Source organism: Trichechus manatus, unplaced genomic scaffold, assembly GCF_000243295.1.
Source record: "Trichechus manatus latirostris isolate Lorelei unplaced genomic scaffold, TriManLat1.0 scaffold00006, whole genome shotgun sequence".
Taxonomy (NCBI): Eukaryota; Metazoa; Chordata; class Mammalia; order Sirenia; family Trichechidae; genus Trichechus; species Trichechus manatus.
Genome location: NW_004443942.1, coordinates 15,180,250 through 15,205,744, shown reverse-complemented (window position 1 = coordinate 15,205,744; position 25,495 = coordinate 15,180,250).

Sequence of the window (25,495 nt, the reverse complement as noted above, 5' to 3'; positions counted from 1 at the left end):
CTTCTGGTGTTTTATTTTGGATGCCTACTGGAACCATCCTGTCCTGTTTTTGTAAATGTTTTGATATTGTCTGCTGTCTTCGGGGCATTCAGTAGTTATTTTTTCTCATTTATTTATTGTAGATTTGTTTGTTTCATCCTTTTTTTTTTAAATTTGGCTATGTCTGAGCAGGCGGGCTGAGTGTTGTTTTTTGTTTGCTCATCTGTGGGCACAACACTTTTCGCCTCCTTCTCTAATTGGAAGGGTCAGTCACTCAGATATGGTACAGCAGGGCAGGTCTAGCTGAAGAGGAGTTACTGGGATGGGTTGTTTACGGCACTTACTACACCCACCAGGGCGGGTCGGTAATCAGAGCAGGGCAAGTTCCAGTAGGCCGTACCTGTGCTGCTTGGTGGTGTGATGTTAAGTGCCCGGTGCAGGTAGGCAGGATATAGCAGCGAGATTGTTATGTGTGGAGCTAAGATGGATATGGGAGAAAGGAGAGATGAACAGGAGCCAAAAAACATGCAAACAAACAAAAAAGAATGCTAGGGGAGCTTGCCATTGGAGTGGAGTGATGAGAGACTATGAAATGGAGAAAAACAAAAAGGGGAAGAGGAAGAAAAAAAAAGAAAAGAAAAGAATGAATAAATAAAAATTGGAAAGGGAAAAGAACATCAAAGTTCCCAGGGATCCCACCAGTGTGGCTATGAGGTCTGGGGAAGTTGTTCTCAGGTGTTGCAGTACAGCCTGGCTAGAAGGCGTAGAGGTATACAATGCCAGGTATTCAGGGAACAGAAAGGGAAGGAAGATATAGAGAGATGAGAAACTGAGTAATGAAGAAAGACAAAAAGGGAAAAAGTGGGAAAAGAAACAAAACAAATCAAAAAAAAAAAGAACAAGAAAAGCCCCCCAAAAAACAGGAAAAGAAAAAAAACAACGAAAAAAGGTATGCCCTCAGGGATCCCTCTGCATGTCTGTGGAAGCCGAGGGTGTAGTTCCAAGCCACACAGCACCGCCTGGCCAGAACAGGCTCCCAACTCAAGAAAAGGAAAAGAAAACAAACAAACAATTCAAAACAAACAAATGAACAAAAGCCCCGAGATCCCACCAGTGTGGCATTCACACTTGAATGGAGCTCCGCAGCCCCTAAGGAAGAAGCAAAGATTGAGCACAAAGCCAGGTATTTGAGCGAAAGGTGGGGTGGTGTGTGGTAACAGGTAAGGAATAAATCAAAAGAAGCAGAAAAAAAGCAACACCAGCAGCCAACAAATGGCACTCAGAGAGCCGGCCGGTTCAGGTGGGTGGAATCCAAGCAGACAGTGCTTCTCGGACAAGAGATTGTGGCTGCAGGAAGCAGAGGAGGCCGAGTGGGGTGAAGAAGGTTGGGGTGTGGGAAAGCATATATTGCAAATTACTGGTTGTTTTGTCTCCCACTGGAAGCTCCATGAAGCTGCTTTCTCATACCCTCTATTTGCTGGTGTCCGATAGGAGTCCAAGATGGCGGATCCGCGCTGCGTTAGCTGGTAGGGGCCTCTGAATGAATCTCTCCTCACTCTCCATTCTCTGTCTGTTTTCTCACTCCATTTGGTGCTTGGCTGAGTTCTTTATCTCTTCATTTGATGTTTTACAGTTTCAGGGTTGTTGTTTTCTCTGTTCGGCTTAGTTTTTCGGATCTTTGCTGTGGAGGGATGGCGTAGTGCTTCTGCCTAGAGCGCCATTTTGCCAGAAGTCAGTTCTAAATGGATAATTTTTTATTGGTGGATTTAATTACCTCAAGTTCTCTAAATATTTGAAGCCCAGATTTCTCAGCACCAGTTTTTATGCATTCCTTCTGATAGAAAAAGATAAATAAACTGTGAATAGTAATGAAAATTTATTTTTTAAATGCAGAGAGAATTGTTGGTTCAAATGTTGGCTCTGCCTTTTAAATTGCTTCATGATCATGCACAAGATTTGGAAACTCCAAAGCCCTAAGTTTTCTCGTATGTAAACTTGGTAAATGAGATTAAATGAGCCCACAAAAATACACATTATGATAGATAATAACAGCTATGCCCCTCTCCCTTTCTGGCTTCTTCTCTACCTGCTTTGTGACCCCACATAATGAAATATATGAGTAACTTAACAGGTTTAGGGAAGGGCTGCCGCTTCAGTTCTGTTTTGCGAATTGAGGAACTCATGAACTGCCAGCATTCCTCCTTTGCCATCTGTAGAACTGGGATAGTAAGATTTGACACTGCACACTGTGCTGTGAAACCCAGTGCAGTAACCCCACAAAGCAGGCTGCAGTCACAGGAAGACAGGAGCTATATGCAATGAAAATAACAGCAACAATAGCATTCAAAATTTTCTTTCCAAGATTTTCACTAAAGAGATTTGGGTACCTGTTGTCCAGGACGTATTACCCTCTAATGAAAACAACTGCCAGTGTTCATTAAAGCCAAGTTCAGTGCATGATTACTTACTGTAAGATATCTGTTGCAACTCCTGCAGATTAACAAAGAGACATTGGGAAGATGAACAGTGTAGTGATTGATGGTGCTGGTATGGGGCGAAAAACACTTAGGGTCTATTCTATGCAGTTTACTTCTGCTGACAGCACTTTTCACTGAGGATTTTCTTGGCTTTACCCTAAGCAAACATTAACCATCTTAATTAGGAGATTGTACCAGGATCTTTAGATTTCACTCTGGCTGACAACAGGTGACCCTAATACCATGTCTCTTAGTGTGACATTCAATCTAATCTACTCCTTTTATAGATCTTTGTAATTAGAAATTATGGAAAATTTCCATACTTGATTTGAGATTTAGATCTTCCAATATTCCACCAGAGTAGTACTGTCAGGAATATAATGTTTTTAAATGAAATGGTTTATTTAAAACAACGCATGCAAAAGCATGAGACACACTGATTAAAGACAATGGAGGCAATATAATACAATACGTTATTTCTTTAGTTTTAAAAATGCCTCCACTCTCATTGTCTCAGCATGGCTGTCTACATTATAAATGACCACCCGCATATCAGGAAGCTTCACTTAGTGCCCCTGACATGTTTTTTCTGAATGCTTAAACTTTATAGGAGACACATTTGCAGCACATCCTGTGTTATCCATCCCAAGCAATGTGAGAGTGCTGGGAGAGGTCCTTTGTCTGGGTGTCACTCTTTGGATTGAAAGAGGGCACAATAGAAATGACCTTCTAACTATGTCAACAGTGAAAGTATTACCTAGTATGAGGAGAGGTAGTAAAATATTCCTTCTAACAGTTGGATCCACATAATAACAGAGGTTGGAAAAGAGGACTAATATTAGAGAGAAAAGAGACCAGTCTTTCAGGAGAATGTTTTGTTCCTTTCAGAATAGGATGTTTTCTAAATATACACTAGTCATCCCTGAAGTCAAACAATTCCTGTTTTTCAATGTTCTAAAGCTTCAAATGGGTCTTTATTTATTTTCTTAGTAAGATTTGACATTGATTTTAAGATTTGACATTGATTTCATATACTATATTTTGTCTTTAGAATCTGGTTTTATCATTTAGAAAAAAATAATGAAAAACTATAATAAAAAGTTGATAGCATAAAGTAGACTACTATTTATGAGGCTTGGCATGTCCAGAGTTTTAAGGGATAACTCAGTCTCAGCAAGTCCAGGTAAACAGAGGCAATGACCTCTCAATAAGGCTCTCTCAGCTTCTCTCATATCTCCCATCCATCCTTTAGAGAACTGTTAGCCTAATCTTCCTAAAGCATGTCTGACTCTCAGTTGTTTTCCAAATATATGCATTTAAGCTTCCCTTGATTTAGTCCCCAAAATACTTTAAGGCCTCATCTAAATGTTTCATTAAGTTTACTTGACTTTCCAGCCTAATTCAATTGACTGACTTGCCCCTGCATTTTCTAACATGTGTTCTATTGTTTTTTGCTGTAGATTATATCTGCAGGTCTTTACGTTAGCTTTCCTATTCCCATCTCCATGTGTCTAACCATTAGCTTTAGTGTTACTTCCCCACCTTCTGCCTCTTAAGCCATATAAGATTTTGCTCTGTTCAAAACTCCCATAGCAATGGTTTGAATCTTTCATGTATTATTTCATCATACTCTCTAATACACATTATAATCATCTATGCAGATTCCTCATATCCTCCTTTAGGCCTGATAATGTGTGCTGTAAATTATATAATCTACCATATTTTTAAGCAAATAACTTGAGACTTCTATATTTGTTTGCCAACCACACCCTTCCCTCACCAAGAGGTATTTTCCTAAGCACGCTATGCTAATTTCTTTTACAGCAACATGCTAAAAAAAAATTGGCATAGCAGTCCTTAGGAAAATATCTTGCAGTGAGAGGACACAGTTAGCAAACAAACATAGAAGTTGTGCATTATTTGCGTAAAAATAGGTACCTGATGTCAGGATTCAAGTTGTGTTAGGTCATCTCTGTACATATACCTCCCAGAGTATATTGCATTTACTGGGCTCTAGATGAGTTTTTTGAAAAAATATAAAACGGAGTGGCTTTATCCTGGTTTCATCAAATCTTCTTTCATTAGTACAATTTAAACTTCATTTTTTTCACAAATTTTAATTTGTTTAGTTGAAACTGTGACAAAGTTGGATCATGGACTAGAAAGATGAAGCAAAAGAGAAAACATCCGAAGGAAAGTTGAGGTGCTTGTGGTGAAATGACTGCTAAAAACTGAGGGGAGCCTCTTAAAGGACCAAGGTGGAGGTTTTCTCCCTCAGTCAGCCCCTAGGCGATTTTGGTTAGTGGGATGGTTAGTGTTTGGAATGGCAATGAGGAATAAACACCATTGAGCCAGTGGATTGTCTTAGGTTTTTCCAACTGTTAATTTATAGACCTCTTTTTGAACCAGAACATTTGTCTCCATTAACAAAGCAGTGACAACATTCAGATAGTTACTCCTTAGTTATTGAGGTAGTCAATGAAATAAAAGTCATTAACACAGAGATTCCAAAGAAATACGGTGTTTCTAAAGTTTAAGCAGAAAGATGATCTACTGCTGTTATAAATTCTCAGCTATGAAATATTGTCACCCCCAACTAGCAGTTTAGGGTGAATTCTCACCACAACGCCACTGCCAGGTGGTCATATGATCTCTCTTGACAGTCTATCTCCCTTATATGTGGAAACTCATCTCATATTTGGGCCACTTTGATTGATCCTTCCCTATTATGCCTTCAATTGTTATAGACAATTGCAATACATTTCACTGCCTAAATTTTTGGAAATAGATCATCAGTCCTCTCTTCCTATTCTGTCTTAGTCTGGAAGCTCAGTGGAAACCTGTTCACCACAGGTGATCCTGCTGGCATTTGAAATACTTTTGGTATAGCTTCCAGCATCATGGACACAAGCAAGCCATGACAAAGTTTTTAGCTTCCTCAATAAACAAAGTAAAAAATTAAAAAAACTATTTTTCTGTGAGTCACTGGTTTTAACACTTCATTTCCAAACATTCTGAACGAAACACTATTTAATTACAAATGGTATGGGAGATAGGCTCTTTCATGAACATGCAAGGGCCTAAGACTCCCAGCATGACTTCCCAAAGTCCTTTTTAAGACAAAGAGGGGCTGGCAAGCTTTCCAAAGTTACTTTTCTCCAATTATGCCTGTAGCTACTAGTTTCTCACTGTGTATCCAAAAGCTATTTTAGGGAGACCCTGAAAGTCTCAGCTTGTCTTTAATTTTTTGAAGGGAAGATGATTTTCTGGGCAAGGTTTCAGTTAATTAGCTTAGATGTCAGAGGAGTCTTTATCTAAAGGCTCCAGATGTTAATATACTTTTGGGAGATTCTATGAGAAGGAGAAATGGGACATAGAAAATATGACACTAAATTCAGGAGAAAATGTATGCACTGAAAGATAGGAAGTGGTTTTCTCACAGACATGTTCTGCAAAGGAATCATTTTGTAAATTCTGCAAAGAGAAAAAAGGAAACATTCAGATAATCCATTTATTCATTTATCTATCTATCTATCTGGCAGTGTATTAATATGTGCAAGTATATAATTATATGTAATCATATATTTACATTAACACACCTATGCCTGCATTGGGCATATAATGAAGATATGATTGCAAAAAATTCTCTAATATAAATAGGTATGGACATGTATTATTTTATTTGTCTAGATCTTGAATTTATTTTCAAGCCTAGCTTAAATGCCATCATTTCTAAATAATCTTCCTATGCTGTGGCAGGAAATATGTATTCTGCTTTCAAATCCTTTTTTCCCTTTTTACTTATTTGCTTTGAGCTATTAGGTACATTATTGCATTATTAGGTACATTACTACATTACTTAGATTTAGCTTTGTGACATTGTGACGTTAGGGACATTACTCTTTAGGCCTGACTTTCCTCGTTTGTCAAATAAATATAATAAGAAAATATTTAAATCAAAGGGTAATTATTGGGACGGACTAAGGAATATCAACTGTCTGCCTGCTCCTTAAAAACACCACCTTTAAAAAGTGTTGATCAGTTATAATGGTATAAAAGTAGAAATTATTTGATAACCTGATACTTTATATTGCATTCCTCCAGAAGCCAATTCTGAGACAAGAAATTGAGTACAATGAGCTTATCTGCAAACTGGAAAAGCTATTAGTAAGGAAATAGAAAGTGAGATAGGGAAGGAAAGGCAGACAACAAAGAGTACATTATTAACACAGCTACCAGAGTAGTGACTAGAGTTTAATCCCCTGGGAAAAGCCTTGGAAAAAACAGAATTTACACCTCAGAGCTATTCTACTAGAAAGGCAAGGGAAATATGGAATTTGTAAACACATTCTCATCAATCATTAGCTGAGGGCTTCTCCCAGGGTATTCCTTGGCATTTGCCCTGAGTAGGCAGAAGGACAAGAAAGGAAAGAGATATTTAGATACTAGCAGTTGGAAGTTCAACAGGTGTTCACTAAATTGAAAAGGTAGATGGAATACGGACAGCAAAGAAGGAACTGGGGAAAAAAGGGGTGCCATAAGAGAGTATAAAGAGACAGTCAAGTGGTAAGTGCATGCCTTCTGACACTACACTGCTTAGATTCAAATCCTGGCTCTGCCACTTACTATCTGTGTCATCTTAGCCTACTCAGCATCTCTTCCTCAGTTTCCTTCAAATAATAAAATTCATGTAAGCAATACAGAAACTTGTATTTGTTTTCAGTTACGAGAATGTCTTGAGACTTTTATCTGTTTGATATTCCTTTTAAAGATTTCATGCACTGACCTGAGATACTTTTCTCCCTTTCACCTCTTCTGTGATTTCATGGAAGCCTTCCCCTCTTTGAATGTGTGCTACGCCTGATGCTGAAATGGGTTGTCACTGTGAAAGTTGCCTTTTGGGAGTAGTCTTTGATTTGAGTTAATTTACTGAAAGTTCATCTTAATCAAATTTGTGAGGCCAAGAACTGGCAAAGACGGATAAATGTGTTATTGAATATTTTCATTATTAATCATCTCGAAGTACAGACTGAATTTGACTTTGATGTAAACTACAAAAGGCAACTCTCCTTTCTGTTTCCCCCATTAAGTTTTGACTAATAATGCTGTTGTTGTTAGGTTCCATAGAGTTGATTATGACCCATAGCGACCCCATGTACAACATAATTCAACACTGCCAGATCTTCAGCCATCCCCACAATTGCTGCTATGTTTGAGCCCATTCCACTGACCGTCTACTTTACCAAGCATGATGTCCTTTTCCAGAGACTGGTCCTCTTGATAGCATGTCCAAAGTATGTGAGACAAGTTTTGCCATCCATGCTTCTAATGAGCATTCTGGCTATACTTCTTCCAAGACAGATCTGTTCTTTCTTCTGGAAGTACATGGTATATTCGATATTTTTCACCAACACCATAATCCAAGTGCATCAATTCTTCTTCTGTCTTCCTTATTCATTGTCCAGCTTTTGCATGCGAGGCGATTGAAAATACCATGGTTTGGGTCAGGCACATTTTAGTCCTTAAAGTGACATCATTGTTTTTTAACACTTTAGAGAGGTCTTTTGCAGCAGATTTGCCCAATGCAATATGTCCTTTGATTTCTTGACTGCTTCTTCCATGGGCGTTGATTGTGGATCCAAGCAAAATGTAATTCTCAACAACTTCAGTCTTCTCTCTGTTTATCATGATGTTGCTTATTGGTCCACTTGTGAGAATTTATGTTGAGGTGTAATCTATACTAAAGGCTGAAGTCTTTGATATTAATCAGTAAGTACTTCAACTCCTCTTCACTTTCAGCAAGCAAGATTGTGTTATCTGCATATAGCAGGTGATTAATGAGTCTTCCTCCAATCCTGGTGCTGTATTCTTTTTCACACAGTCCAGCTTCTTGGATTATTTGCTCAGCATACAGAGTGAATAAGTATAGTAAAAGGATACAACCTTGACACTCACCTTTTCTGATTTTAAACCACACAGTATCCCCTTGTTCTGTTCAAATGACTGCCTCTTGGTCTACATGAGCAAAATTAAGTGTTCTGGAATTCTCATTCTTGGCTAATAATAGCAACATTGAAATTATATCCTATGTAGTGTGGAACAAAGCTAAAATAATCATCTGTAAGCTAAATTTTCCACTACCTATCTTCAGTTTGTAGTACTGTAGTGGCTTGTGTGTTGCTAATATCCTGGAAGCTATGCCACCAGTATTTCAAATACTTGAAAGGCTACCCATGGCGGACAGGTTTCAGCAGAGCTTCCAGAACTTTCTAGGAAGGAAGACCTGTCAATCTTCTTCCAAAAATTAGCCAATGAAAACCCTATGAATGACAGTATAATATTGTTTGCTATAGTTGTGGGAGATGAGCTCTCTAGGTTGGAAGACAGTAAACAATGGCCACAACAAATGGATTCAAACACGCCAACAATCATAAAGATGGTGCAGAACCTACAACATTTCGTTATGTTATGCATAGGGTTGTCATGAGTCAGAGCCAACTTGAAAGCGGCTAACAACAACAACTACAAAACTGAGTTTTATGTGTTCATGATGTAGACATTTATCTCAACCTTTTTGTAGTAGATCACAAAGGACCTGCTCTGTAATTAAGGGCATTCGCTAATTTTGTGTAAGAAATCAGTACTAAACATATCTGGAAACATTTTCTTTACTAGACCACATGTTTGAATATATTTCATGCTTCATTTTCTTATTTTTCAAAAGTAAAACCTTAGAGTTTTATATAATGAATTTGTACTTAATAGTGCAGACAGGATCCAGATATTTACACTTTCTGTATTTCAAAAATGTTTTAAGGATGAGGCTTTGGATTAGATTTATTTAGCCTATTAAATTGATATTACACGTTTTTATGGTGGTGTTTTTGGCAGGAATTTGAAAATTGCTATGTACAAATAATAAAACTTTCTACCATTTCCTTGCATTTTTGTTTGTGTGTTATTTCTTAATTAATTCATTTATTTTAAGTTAGATATTCATTAAATTGCTTGGGATACAAAATACCAAACTACAATCTTAACTTCGATTTCCCCTTCTCATGCTCCAACTACCACATCCTGAATTCATAGCATTAATTGCAGATTCATCATCTTAGAGGTAACGTCTTACAATCTGGAAATAAATCATTGGAAACCGAAAATTATGTAATACATAGAAACAGTTTTTTTATTATAATGGATATTTTCTGTGAGGCTAGATATATTTGAGAGTTCAGCAAATTATTGCAGATTGACTATATCTTTTTTTTGTGCCTTAAATCAACAGCAACAAGACCTCATTTACTTTTGATGATAGTTATGAACACAGAAATAAATAAGAACCATAAGAGGGATTTAAAATATTTAAATACTTGGTCCTGGATAGATTTTCTGTTGAGAAGTGGATACCTGGTGGTGTAGTGGTTAAGAGCTCCGCTGCTAACCTAAAGGTCGGCAGTTCAAATCCACCAGCCAGCCGCTCCTTGGAAACCCTATGGGGCAGTTCTCCTCTGTCCTATAGAGTCACCATGAGTTGGAACCAATTCAACGGCACCTAACAACAGCAACAACAGTGTGAGATGTTGGGGTTGTTTGATTAAATAAAGCCCAAAGGGAGAATGTTCAGTACACACACACCCAGAGACACACACACACTCAGAGAAAGAGACAGGGTTTAGCAAAACACACCCCAGCAATACTGTAGCTAGTTTTGTTTGATTGTCTGTATGCGTGTGTGTGGCGCTGCAGGGGGGCGGGGGGGCGCGGTAGAGGTTAGGGGAAGTTTGAACTTCACATCTTGTAGAACCCTATCTGACATGGCTACTACCTGTCTTTCAGAATTCATCTCTGTCAATCTTCACCTCTCTCATTCCACTCTAGACATGACCTTCTTTTTGTTATTCAAACACCATGGTTCTTCCCAGATTAAATCTCTGCACTCTTATGGAATTCTGCTGGAAACACGCTTTACCCAGATCTTGACGTCACTGACTCCATTTGTTTACAGACACGCTTTTCCTAACCACCACTTTGTTCTCTCCTCCTTGCTTCTGTCTCAGTACTGCTGAGTCCATCATGATTCTATTTTATTTTTTTTTTATCTTTTTTAAATCCAAGGTGGGTTAAGCTGTTAGGTTTATTTTCTTATTTTTTATTTGTTTGCTCAAATGATATACTAGCTGTAAGAGAGTAAAGACATTATCTGCCCTGTGCACATCTCCACCATGAGCAGACAGAACAATGGTCATCATCACACATGACTCTCCATGATTACATAGTAAGTGAATAAATGTATGAATGAAGTAATGAATACATCTGTCCTCTTCCAGATTTAAGAGTCAACATACAGGACCCCCATTAAGAAAAGAGTTTGAAAAAAATCGTCTTGGAATTACACTTAATTCAAGCCATGGCTTATTGAGATTCCCTTGAATAGTTATGCAACCTTCCATTCCTCAAGGTGCCAATTTCTCCAACAAAACTAACCCTGATCCCTGAAGCAAAATGTGCCTTAACCTTCTCTGAACTTTTTTTTTTAAATTTTTGACTTCCCTACCTTATTCTTTTTCCTGACTGCAATCACTTAGTAATTAGAATCAAGGCTCTTTTATAGGTATGGGCCATGTTTCCTACCTCAGACTAACAGCTCCTTGAGGACAGAGAATATGTCTTGCATATTCTCAGAGCACCCGCCTGGTGTCTTGTACGTTAGAGTTTTTCTGAATAAGGTAGAAGTTTGTGTTTGTTCACATTTAATCAGATTTTGTGAAATGTTGGAATCCCATGAACTAGTACTACTTCAAAAAATATCATGATCATATATATAATAAATGAGTGTACTACATCAGTAGTAGCACTTACAAAGAGTAGGAGGATATTTTGGAGGAATTTTGGCTAAAAAGGGAATTTTAGTTTTTCTACTTCTTTTTTTCTTTTTTAGAAAACATGTCATTGTCTCCTGTCTAGCCAAAATACTATGTAAATTATAGTTTCATTCTTAACTAAATAGATGTATTTAATTAAAATTAGTGAGCTCCAAACCAAAATCTAATCCTCTATAATTCCAAATAGTCCACTGAAATAAAAACTTTTAAGATAAGAACCTAGTTCCATTATTTGAGTGCTTTGCAAGGCAGTAATTTCTGGCATTCTTAATACTTTTTAATTCAACTTGTGAAATGTCTAGAATGATAAAATTCTATGTTTGCTTATATTTATTTGCATTTTTCATTTCAAAACCGTCCCATATTATTTTAAGATTATCAAGATACATTTTAATTTACTAAGTCTCAGTTTCCTCAGTTACCCTGTATAGATAATAAAACTTGCCTCTCTAGCTACTGGAAGTGTTGCAAATGATGGAAATTCACTTGATGAGTATTTGCAAATGATCGAATTCCTGCTCCATGTACTTCACTGTGTTGTTATGAGGATATTTGATAATATTAAAGTGCTTTGAAAATTACAAACTCCTATACTGATAGTATTGTCTGTGAATTGTGGGTCATTTTAGGTTGATGGCACAGTCTTCATCCAAGAATCACCAACCTCTTCACTAGTTAATTCCATGAAATATGGTTTTTTGAATATTTGACCCAATTGTTGATAGCTGGAGTGTAGGTGTTCTGGAGAGCACACACTCGCACATGCACACACACACTCACCTACACACACACACACACACACACACACACACACACACACACACGAGATAGGGAGGTTAACAAGTTAAGGTCAAGGTAGAACTCAAAGTAATGACTTAGCAGTCATTTAAGCTAATCCAGGGCTAAAGTTAAGATGGTGCACATGGGATGGTCATGCCAATTGTTAAATATTATATTACTTCCATACAAGTTGAAAATAGTTACTGGTTCAAGTCCCCCACCACCTCCCAGACTCTGCTTTATTACTAAGGAAGCTCCTGTTCTGATTGGTTGGTGTCTTGTTGAATAATTTCACTCCTGCCTTTTCCTAACTGTATGTGTAGAAAAATGATGAAAGAATAAATGAGTTCGGGTTACTCCAAATCTTTCTTGATCTTTACAGAGGCGAAATAGAAGGGAATGAAATCACGAACCAGGCCTTTTCTCTTCTCTCTGGACTACTCGTTTCTCATTCTCCAGCTCCCATATCTGGAAAGATGCTTTCTGGGCTATTTTTCCTAGACTCTATTTCTTTAGTTTGCAATACTTTCCTGATTTCTCCTCACCTGAATTATTATTATTCATCATTGGCATCCTAGTTGACCAAATACCCCTCATAGAACCCTTTACTGATACCCCAGGCAGGGCTGGGTGACACTTTGTGTGATCTCATAACACTATATTCATATTTCATTGAAGTACTTATCATTGTGCACCATAATGTATTGCCTACTTACTTATTTTTTGTCTCTGATCATTCTTTAGAACAGAGATTATGATCGGCATATGATTTACAAATGAATGCATAAATATATGTAATATATTGAGATTTAATATATTACAGATCATATGATGAGCACTTTATGGCTTTTTATCTGGTTAATTCCTGTTTGAAAGACAAGAACATTGAGATTCAGAGAGAGGTACTGATCTGCCCAAGGTCACACAGAAACACTGCCTGAGTTTGAACGGCCGTCTGTCTGACTCTGAAATCCTTAGTCTTGCAGTGGCAGTGCACTGACTTTGTAGTGATGAACAATTTGAGCCTCTGTAGACCATGGGCATTCATGATTCACTGCATCTCCAAATACTGTATTAAATGATGGTAAAGAATTAAAATAGGTAGAAACTACTAACTGAAAGCAAATATGAGAAGACAGTTTAGAAAACATAAAAAGTGCTATCTACAATGCATGGCGAATAATTGTTAAACCATGATAATGGTGTTAATGCTGTTATTATTACTCCAACTACTATTACTAGGCCATTGTTTCAAAGTAAGTGAAAATCTAAGGGAGTTATAGACCAAGGAGTTAAGATAAAGGAGGTATTGATGAGGTCATGAACAAGAGTAGTTAAAGAGTAAGAGATACAGAACATGTTTGATAGTGGTGAAAGTGAGATATCAGAGTTGACCATTTCATGTGGAAGCCTTTGGGGGTAGTAATAAAGTCCAGACACATCCCTAAGTGCTATTTGCTGGAGTGGATGTGAAGGACCTTGGGGAAACCATTAAGAGGCATTGCGATCAGTTATAAAATAGATTATTAACATGTATATTGAAATCAACCAAGTCCAAGATTGAAGCAACAGTAGATACGAAAGAATAGCTGGGAGATCAGCAAATGATAACAATGAAGAAGTGTAGAGAAGAGTAGCTATATATATGGTATCATAGTTAATGTTTTTTGTCAACTTGGCTAAGTTATGATTCTCAGTGGGTTGAGCAGACAGTATGTAATCACCTTCCGTTTTGTGATCTGATGTGAGCAGCCGATCAGTTGAAAGGGGAGTTTCTCTGGGTGTGTGGCCTGCCTCCAGTATATAAATGTTTGTTTTGGCAGAGCTTTCTGTCTTTTTCTTCACCTCAAGCTCTTCTCGTCGACCGACCTCTGGTTCTTAGGATGTAATCCTGCAGAAGTTTCTGGCCTGCCACCTGAGCTGTGGATTTTGGGTTCATCAGCCCCTGAAACTATGTGAACCAGCAGAGTCTTCAGCCTGTTTCATAATCCATGGATTTGGGACTTGCCAGCCTCCACAACTGCATGAGCCATCACTTGAAGTAAATTTCTTTCTATATACATATACATATACATATACATATACATATACATATACATATACATATACATATACATATACATACATGTGCTTTACTGGTTTTGCTCCTCTAGAGAACCCAGAGTAAGAGGCATGGGATTCAAAGAACATCATTGTTCATGGAGATAAAGGTGTGATGGACTAGGGCAGCAATGATGACTTGTTAACTTTTAATGTTTACCTTCTAGTGGCCTTTGAGTACATGGAGAATGGAGAAATCAACGGTAAAGGGCCAGGGTTGTACAAGTAAAATGCTGCCACATTCTATAGCTGAAACTTTAAGCAGATTATTTAAGTTCTGCTGAGTCTGAGGTTTTTCAATTATAAAAAGGGGATAGCATTGCCAGCCTCAGAGGGGTTATTGTCCTCATAAATAAGGACATATATATTAAATGCTGAGGAGAGGCTGTGGCATACGCAGTTATCCTCATCATATTCCACAGGGAAATCTGGAAATATGTGTGATCCTCTAGAAAATCAGTTTCAGTTAAGATAAGAAGCAGTAGCAAAAGTCCTGCATTCTCTCAATCATGCCATCTCAGTATCTGGAAAGAAATTTAAGAACTGTCATTGAAGCATCCTGCAGCAGTCGGAGCTTAGAACACTGGCATACAAGGAGTAGAAAACAGATTAAACTACCTCTCAACTGTGATGTCTAAAACAGATTCCCAATTAGAATTTCAGTGACTTGCAATTGCATTTTTCCCCTTTAGACATTTCATCAGTACATTCTATTGCCTTGTCCATTGGTAGACTTTCATCAATGAGAAGATGACCTTTTAGCTAGTTAGAAGGGTGAGTCAGAAGATCAGGGATTGAGTCTCACAGGTTTGTAGATGACATAGCCAGTTTCACAATCCCTAACCTTTACAGTACAATAGACATTTGTTAGGAAAAATAGATATAAGAAATTAAAACCATTGTGAAACTACTTGATTGGCTAAAACTGATAAAGGCTACACAATAGGATGATGATTATTAAAGTCAATACAGAAAAGGTGACAATTTTTTGTTAAATACGCTAAACGTTATGTTAATAAAAGTTTTTTCATTCTCTAAATTTCAAGATTTGACTCCGAATGACTGAAAACCACAGAAACGATTTACTAATTTGTATAAAATAACATATACTGAATTGTTCCATGTAATGTTGTAGTTGTTGTGGTTATGTGCCGTAGAGTAAGTTCTGACTCATAGTGGCCCTATGTACAAGAGCAAGAAACACTGCCCGATCCTGCACCATCCTCCCAGTCATTGTTTTGCTTGAGCCCATGGTTGCAGCCACTGTGTTGACCATCTAACTGAGGTTCTTCCTCTTTTTCACTGACGCTATACTTTACCAAGCATCATGTCCTTCTCCAGGGACTAATCCTTCCTGATGACATGTCTGAAGTATGTGAGACATACTCTCGCCAAAGTATGTGAGATGTAGTCTCACCATCCTTGCTTCTAAGGAGCATTCTTGTTGTACTTCTTCCAAGACAGATTTGTTCGTTCTTTTGGCAGTCCATGATATATTAATATTCTTCACCAACACCTTAATTCAAAGGCCTAAATTCTTTTGATTCTCCTTATTCATTGCCCAGCTTTCAAATGCATGTGAGACGATTGAAAACAAAACAGCTTAGGTCAGGTGCACCTCAGTCATTAAAATGATAACTTTGCTTTTTAACACTTTAAAGAGATATCTTGTAGCAGATTTCCCCAATGTAATGCATCCTCTGATTTCTCAACTGCTGCTTCGGTGGGCATTGATTGTGGATCCAAGGAAAATGAAATTCTTGACAACCTCAAACTTTTCTCTGTTTATCATGATGTTGCTTATTGGTCCAGTTGTGAGGATTTTTGTTTTCTTTATGTTGACGTGTAGTCCATACTGAAGGCTGTGGTCTTTGATCCTCATCAGTAAGTGCTTCAAGTCCTCCTCACTTTCAGCAAGCAAGATTGTGTCATCTGCATAACACAGGTTGTTAAGGAGTCTCCTCCAATCCTGATGTCCCATTCTTCTTCATATAGTCCAGATTCTCCGATTATTCGTTCAGCATACAGGCTGAGTAAGTATGGTGAAGGAAACTTTCCTGATGCACACCTTTCCTGACTTTAAACCATGTAAGATCCCTTTGTTCTGTTTAAATGAACGCCTCTTAATCTATGCACAAATTCCTCATGAGTACAGGTAAGTGTTCTGGAAGTCCCATTTTTTGTAACGTTACCCATAATTTGTTATGATCCACACAGATGAATGCTTTTGCATAGTTAATAAAACATAGGTAAACATCTTCCTGGTATTCTCTGCTTTCAGTCAGGATCTATCTGGCATCAGCAATGATATCTCTCATTCCTTGTCCTTTTCTAAATCCAGCTTGAATTTCTGTCAGTTCCCTGTTGATACATTGTTGTAACTACTTATGAATGATCTTCAGCAAAATTTTACTTGTGTGTGATATTAATGATATTGTTCAATAATTTCTGCATTCGGTTGGATCACCTTTCTTGGAAATAGGCGTAAATATGGATCTTTTCCAGTCAGTTGGCCAAGTAGCTGTCTTCCAAATTTCTTGGCATAGACAAGTGAGCACTTACAGTGCTGCATCAGTTTGTTGAAACATCTCAATTGGTATTCCGTCAATTCCTGGAGTCTTGTTTTTCGCCAATGCCTTCACTGCAGCTTGGACTTCTTCCTTCAGTACCATCAGTTCCTGATCATATGCTAACTCCTGAAATGGCTGAATATCAACCAAATGTTTTTGGTGTAGAGACTGTGTGTATTCCTTCCATTTTCTTTTCTTTCTTTCTCTTTTTTTTATTCTACTTCAGGTGAAGGTTTACAGAACAAATAGTTTCTCATGAAACAGTAGTACACATACTGTTTTATGACATTGGTTAACAACCCCATGACATGTCAACCCTCTCCCTTCTCAACCTTTTTTTTTCTGGTGAAAACATACATAGCCAAAGATACACCATTTCAAAAATTTCTACATGCACAGTTCAGTGATATCGACTATGCTCTTCCAGTTGCGCTGCTATTCTCACTTTAGATGAAGGTTGACAGAACAAAATAGTTTCTCATTAAACAGTTAGTACACATGTTGCCCTACGAGGCAACAGCTTCTCCTCAGCTTTGCCTTTGATATTCAGGGCTCCTAGATTGTCATATATAATCGATTCACCTGTTTTTTCAGGTCTTTGTTATAAGAGAGACCACAGTAAGTGTCTGACTACTCCTCCATCTTGACCCCAATTTTTTTTTTTTTAATTGTATGTTGTTAACACAGACAGCCTGCAGAGAGGTGTTCTGTATTCAATTATTACTGTTTGTGAATTATTTTGAAGATAATATTTATGCCTCAGGGAAAACATACAAAGGAAAGTCTAATGGCACCCAAGCCAGCAAGATTTGACCTTAAGTAGATGACTGGATATTAGAAGTCTGTGTCAATGAAAAGGAGAAGGATTTTCAACCATAGGATGATATAAATGACACTTTCATGAATTTTCAGCACCCATTCAAGAGCTGATAGGTGTTAATAAGGGCTCCTTTTTAAGAACATCCCTACTGTAGGGATGGAGAGAGTAATCCGTTTTGTCTTCATACAATCCAATATTTAAATGTTATAAATGACTTGCTTTGCTCTGATCCCATGCTCATCAAGAACCCTATGTTAAGAATTCATTCGTTTATTTAATAAATGTTTATTAAGTGTCTACTATGTGCCAAGCACTGTTCTAGGTTCAGATATGCAGTGATGAAACAGACCAACATAATTCAAGGAACGTACATCGTTTGGAAGAGTCAGGTAATGAGCAGTCAAATGCATAAATAAATAATTTCAGAAGAAGAAAATAAACAAAAGAAAATGGATAAAATAAAGCAGGTGAGATAGAGACTGTTTGGAGTTGAAAGCTGATCAAAGAGGGTTTCCCTGAGGAGGGACATTTGAACTGAACCTAAATGATGAGGAGGAATCAGTCATGGGAAAATGGTGGTGATGAGAGGGGTTTTGGCTGGCAGGAAGTTTTACAAACTGAAGGAACAACAAATGTGAAAGCCACGAGGTAGGAATGAGCTTCGAAAATTAGAGAAAAATAAAAAAAAGCCAGTGTAGCTATACAGTAATGAGTGAAGTGAGTAATTGGAGACAATTTCTCTAGTGGCGCTTTGCTCAACTGCTGTTTTGTCCCCACCGCCCCGCCTCGGAAAACAAACAAAAAAACCAAAGCACGTAAAAACTTTTAGTTGCAGAATAGAATTTTCTCGTACTAGTGCTAAATTAAAACTTCAGAGGACCTAAGCAATGAAAAGCTTATGATGCCACTTTCCCATAGGCAATTCAATATTAAAACAATAAATACTAAACCATAAAATGAGAATATGGAAAGCTGACAAATTTCTGATGTTCCCTTGATAACTATTATGGCAGACACTAAAATAGTACCCTACATCTATTTCTTATCTTCTTCCCTGCTAATATAATCTCGAATTTGATGGGGACATCAAGGTCCCTAGCTTACTATACTAGTACCTCTTGCTGCTGGAAACAACCACATGACATAGTTATTGCCAGTAAGTCATCAGCAAAATGAGAAGTTGTGGAAAATCTTTTGATTTCTCTGTAAAGGGGCCAGGAACAGAAATAAGTGACCCCTCTCCAGCATCCCTTCTTTCTCTCTCTAACATTTTCATGATGGGTCCATCTGAAGCAGCCATCTTGCAATAATTAAGCTATAAACCTAAGTCCCTGATAATATCACTGTGCAGCTGAACCTAGGTGACAAACAACCTATCTTCTAAATTCTGATTAGATAAGGAAGCCAGTTGCCTTTGAGTTGATTCCAACTTATAGCGACCTTATAGGACAGAGTAGAACTGCCCCATAAGGTTTCCAAGGAGTGGCTGGTGGATTTGAACTGCCAGCCTTTTGGTTAGCAGTCGAGCTCTTAACCACTGCACCACCAGGGCTCCAGATAAGGAAAGCAACCCTCATTTATGGCTTCATAATTATTCGGTGTTTTTTTCACTTATAAAAATCACATTATAATTGCTACAACTGTTTGATGTTTGCTTTCTCATTTCGGGGTGCACACTGTGCTGTGATCAGTGTAGTTAAAACTCTGAGCTCAATGAACATAAACAAGAGGAGCCGGCATTCACTGCGCTCTTAGCGGGAGCCAGTTTAATCACCTCAGCAGCACTATGAGGCCAATGCTGTTAACTTTCACATTTCACAGACAAGGCATCTGAGTTTCCGAAGTGTAACTAGTCCAAGGCCACACAATTCATGTGAAGCAGAGTTAGGATCTGAACTCAGATTTGACCAATTCCCAACCCCTGGCTTTAAATACTCTGTAATAATGTACCCTAGAATTAATGAGTCATTTGATTACACAAGATGGAATGGACATAGCTAATGAGATTTTATGAACGCATTTTGCTTTGTACAGGATGATGGAAAAAGGGGACACGTAGAATAAGTCTCTCTAAGGCAATATATATGCTTAATGCATATACTCAACTTCAGGGTCTACGCATGCTTTTTAAACAATCCCTACACTATAATTAGTTGATAGTTTTTAAGGTGAATATAAAATATCAGTCCCAATGAAATGCCAAATATTAGTTTCATTGGAATTGAAAATAGCTAAGTAATACAATTTTTATTCTTCTTGAAAGCTATTTTAAGAAAAACACTGACACAGTGTTCAGACACCAAACTAGAGGGCAACCTGCTAATTAAATTTATTGAAGACAGTGTGCATTTATTTGCTTTGGAAATTGAAATTTGTGAAAACATTTGAACACAGAGACTGCAGCTGTCAAATGTCCTTCTTGAGTTAGAGGTTCCTCTGTTGCCATGGCATAATTCCCGGACCCTGTGTACCCAAGAACTGCATGCAATCTGCATTTCAAAGAAATGTGAGTAGCTGCAGTCTTGCCAATTCAACTCTATACAATTATGCAAAAAAAAAAAAAAAAGAACCCTAATTTGATAGTAACAAGTGATTAAACAAATGAGTTACAGTAATTAAAGAGAACTAGCTCACATTTGGTATGTCATTCAGTACTATAGTTTTTAAAATGCTGGTATCTTCTTAACCATTAATACTTGGACAATTTCCCATGACTGTGTGAATGTATTTAATACTAGCTTTAATATGAGCTGGTTTTACATCATCAGTATTTCCCTTTACACCATGTGACACCGAATAATTTTAAAGAATTTTATTATTTACTTGGGAATATATATGTATAAAATTAAAGTTTCCAAAATAGGTATCAAATTTTATAACGTGATCCTCTTTTACAAAAGGAAGAGCAATTCTAAGCAAGAAGACTTCAAAGGAGATGATGTTGGGGTAATGTTTCTACATATGGAGAGAAGGAAAAGATTAAACAATGGATTAAAGTTGAAGAATTATAGATAATATTCAAGAAACCATGCATATGTTCCAGTGGTTAAAGTAAAAGTAAATGAAAAGAGTGAACTATTAAGAAAAATAAAGCTCGGGGGAGTGGGGATGGGGGCTTTCAATGATGTCCATTATTCTAGGTGATCGGTGGGTGCTTAAACTAACACAATTACAATACGGAGGGGTTAAATTAACTGGTATTCCATGGACAAATGCTCGTAAATCTTCAAAGTTTTGAGTATATAATCAACGTTTATTCTAAAATTATTTTATTTATGCTCTGTATTTTATCTGATAACTTTACTGCTGACCAACTTTTTTAGTGAATAGCAAACAATCTATTATGAGATGTTTATAAGTTCAAGTTACTTGATATTAAGAGAGAAGAAGAAAACATATTAATGTTTTATTGTAAATGAATCTTTGTTGTTTTTTCATCTATAATAGTAATGCATATTTACTGAAGAAAATGTTTTTGGTGATGGAAATTTTGGCCATAGATATTGGTGATATTTGCACAAAATAATTGATAAACTCCTAAAAGTTCCTGGATGAGAGTGTGTCCATTTATACAACTTTTAATACATAATGCCAAAGAGTTCAAGAAAAGATTGACCCAAATTTAATTCTCACAAATAATGCACAAATGTGCCTTTTTATAAGTGCTCATAGCAACAACAGTTATCATAATTAAAGATCTACTTTTATAATAAATTACAGTACTTTAAAAAATAGTTCGAACCTTTTCTGAATTGAAAACATGATGAAATTCCTGAACCATCTTCCCCCCAAAATGAAGATTCACCCCAAATTTTGTATTCAGTCTCAGAATGTCGTGTGACCTCTGTCTTAACACATTTTTTTCCTCATTTTTATGTATTGAGATACTGTGGTAAAATAAACTGCAAAATAGAAAGAAAAAGTCACTCCTGTATGATGTATGTGAAAGTTGAAGACATAGTGGTATAGAAAAAAATATAGTTTTAATCCACTTGCACATCTATTTCCTTATTGTAACAACACTGCCAATAAGCCATGGAAAAGAAAATTTTGTTGTTTGACATTTCTATTTCAATTTCACCATGGTAAAATTAAGCTATTGATCTACATTGCACCCACAGGGGCCTTTGCCAGAGGGCAAAACAAAGAATTTCTTTGCAAATATATGCAAGTAGTTAGAATAGCAATTACTCATGATTTCAGTTACTGCAAGCACTTGAACTAACTGAAAAGGGACTTGGGAAACAACCGTTTGTGCGTGTACTGACACATTGATACCAATATTATACTTTTTTTTGTTTTATAGTTTTCTGAAGAACTAGAGGCACAGACTATTTTGGATTATGATCTGGGAAATGATCCAGAAATGATGGATTTACATTTATTATAATTTTCTATCCATACAGATGGAGCTCAGGTGGTGCAGTGGTTAAGAGTTCAGGCTGCTAACCAAAAGGTGGGCAGTTTGAATCCACCAGCCACTCTTTGGGAATCCTATGGGGCAGTTCTACTCTGTCGTATAGGGTCGTTTTGAGTCAGAATCGACTTGACGGCGGGGAGTTTGGTTTGATTTGGCATCCATACATATATGGATGTTGTCACTGACTTCTCTTGCTCTGATTACATGCTGACCAAGAACTCTGTGTTAAGAATTCATTTGTTTAATAAAAGTTTATTAAGTGTCTACTTATGTATTTGGAAAGTTGTGATCATAATTTACATTCAGGTTTTTAATATTATTTTTCAATATTCAAAGTTCTTTACCGAAAGCATTAATTAATTTAATTTAAGTGAGCACAGGTAGGAAGGATCCACAGAGTATGCAGTTTCAAAGCACTGATAGGGATTCTTGAAATTTCTGATTTGCTCCGTCTTCTGCAGTTACGAGTCCCCAAAACAACTAACACTTGGAAACCCAAGGACCTGTTTGAGGACAAGTGAGAAAACACATCAGGTGATAAAAAATACAACGTAGCAAGTGAGCAGCCTGAAGTTTATGGATACTTGAAAATCAGCAATATCTTTGAAAATTTTCCCAATTGAATTGACAACAAAATTAGCTTCTCAGCAACCCATGTACCCTAAGACAGAAGCTTTTTGACTACTTTTAGAGGTTTTGAATAATAAATACTCCTATGAAAAATATGATGAAAAAAATAAGGAATTATGGGTATAAAAAAAAACTGCAAAGCATCTGTTTGAGGTAGGGTTTGTCCCACTCATATTGGAAGTAACTAATGTCAGAGCATTAGAATAGAAGTATGAAATAGGACAGTAGTAGGTGAAACATGTGGCAGATACTGTTTTGTGTACTACAGGGTCTGAATAAAAACTAAATCCTCCCCTAAGCGAGCCCATAGTGTAGATTTGATTATATTATTAAAGGAAAACCACTGCAATTTTCTTGCCTACTGTAAATACTGATTTCAGTCTCCTGAATTTGGCAGGGATCTTGCACTTATAGTAAATTAACCCAAGTCTATCCACTTTAAGTAAAAAAAAGAGGAATTTATTGGATCTCATTTTTTAAAAGACCATGTATAGACTTCATGCATGAAAAGCTCAGGCACAGTTTGCTGTAGGAGCTGAAGATATCCCCTCCAAATTTAGCAGATATTTCTTTCTCCCTTGTATTTCCTCTTTGTCAGCTTCAGTCATAGGAAGGCTCTCCAAGGTGTAAATTCCTATAATAATTATATAGTAAAATTCTAGGGGCATATAAATGGTTTTAGATGATAGATCACAGAATGTAGAGGAAGGCCAATGTTCTAAAAATCAAAAAGAAAAAGCAGTGTCCTAATTTGTATTCAATTCTGCTTGAAAAAGACTCTTTTCCCAGCTTTGCATTTTTTTTCTTCTCTTCAGGTAATATGCAAAGTGGCAAATCTTTCAGAACTTGTGTTCTTAATGGGAAACCCCAACAGATTCCCAAGACAGAGTGAACCGTCAGGTGGGGTCAGAGTAATTAAAGGTATTAATGTGTTTTCAATGCATTTCATTAGTCTTGTTAATTTTTACAGACTAACTTGCCCTAATTGGACATAACTAGCCTAAAGATGAGTCAGCTTCATATTTGAATCTCACTAAGAATAAATTATTATTAAATTTTTCTAATATTTATTCCATGTGAAAAATAAATGCTGTCTTCTTTGAAAAATTATTTTATGAACATCTGCCAAGAATATTTATTTTTTGGTGGGATTAACACCTACTGTGATCCTAGACCAATGGTTTCAAAATGCTAATCCTTGGACATGTACTGAGTAAATTTTCAGGCCCTAAATATTTGAGTATTGCATTTGCAGAGAACCAATGTAGAGTCTTTTGTTTAACACCACAATGATCACAATCTTGACAATGTAATATATTTTCATTACACTTTTAATTAGTTGTTAATTAAGGACACCAAATACTAAATAGCAGCAGTATGACATGACTAAGGAAAATAATTGGTGTCAGTAAATAAGAATATTTTCAATATGAGAATAGCTATAAGTAATTTATGGCTTATATTAAAAAATAACCCATGGCGTAACAAACGCTTCTGGTAATAAAAGAAAGATCTTGAGTGGAAGTTTGGAAGTTGATGCAGATGTGTATATCAAAAGGAAACCCTACAGCTCTGCCTGCATGCTCAGGCATTGGATGGTGCCCAGTACTTCATGTGATAACTCTGTTTCATCTACCAAATTGCACTGAGTGTGGCAAAATACTTTTGGTCACTGACTAGCTCCATAGTCCAACTTAGCCTTGAGAGTTGGTTTGGTCAACACATTGGATATAATAATTCTCAATCTGCTCCTTCTGTGTTAAATGTTATTTCAGTTTCAAAAATTGGTTGATTTGTGTGGGGATATATACCATTTAAACGTGGCTGCACTATTGACAACTGCAGCCCCCACAGGCCTCTATGCCGTATACGACATGTTGGAGACTTGTCAGCGATGAGAAAGAGATTAGGCACGACTTGTTTTCCCAAACCTATTGTCCTGTTACTGATTGGCTTGTTTACCTGAATTCCTTCTCCCTTGCCAGAAACTTATTGTTACTCACCCAAAGCCCATTGTTCTGTTATTTGCTTCACTGCTTGCTGTATTGACTATAAAATAAACTCCTGGGACTGAAGGTGGGATTCGACTCCTCAGAGTGACCCTCCTGGCCCCACTTCCCTGTAAGAGTTGTGGCATTGGTTATTATCTCCTCCGCCCCAACAACTGTCGCCGCTGCGACAATTTGGATTTTCTAGTCAGGAATAGAAAACGATAAGCAATAGAAACCTTCTTGGTTTCAGGGAAGAAAAGAATTGGTGTTAACAGATGTTGAAAAGCTTCTAATGGAATTCTATGAAAATTCAAGAAGAAAAATGGTGCTGTAATTGAATCTGTTAAGTTTTTCTGGAAATTTTGCATCTCTTGGAGGCCTTAGTAACAAGAATCAATATATATTAATTTCCGTATTCATCTATTTATATGATTCAGCTAATTCTTTACATACTGTTTATTTTTTATTCCACTACTAACTAGTTTCTTCTACTTATAATTTATTGTACTAGACTTGGCTTGACCTAGGGTCAACATTATCACATTACATCCTTTACTCTGCCTCAGCTGTTAACTGGCTAAATTTCTCTGAGAGGGTCTTAGTTCCACTTTTCCATATCAGATCTGTGATGAACCCATATTACATTTTTTTTTAATTGTACTGCAGGCGAAGGCTTACAGAACGAATAGTTTCTCATGAAACAGTAGTACTCATATTGTTTATGACATTGGTTAACAACCCCACAACATGTCAACCCTCTAACTTCTCAACCTTTTTTTTTTTGGTGAAAATACACATAGCCAAAGATACACCAATTCAAAAATTTCTAAATGCACAGTTCAGTGA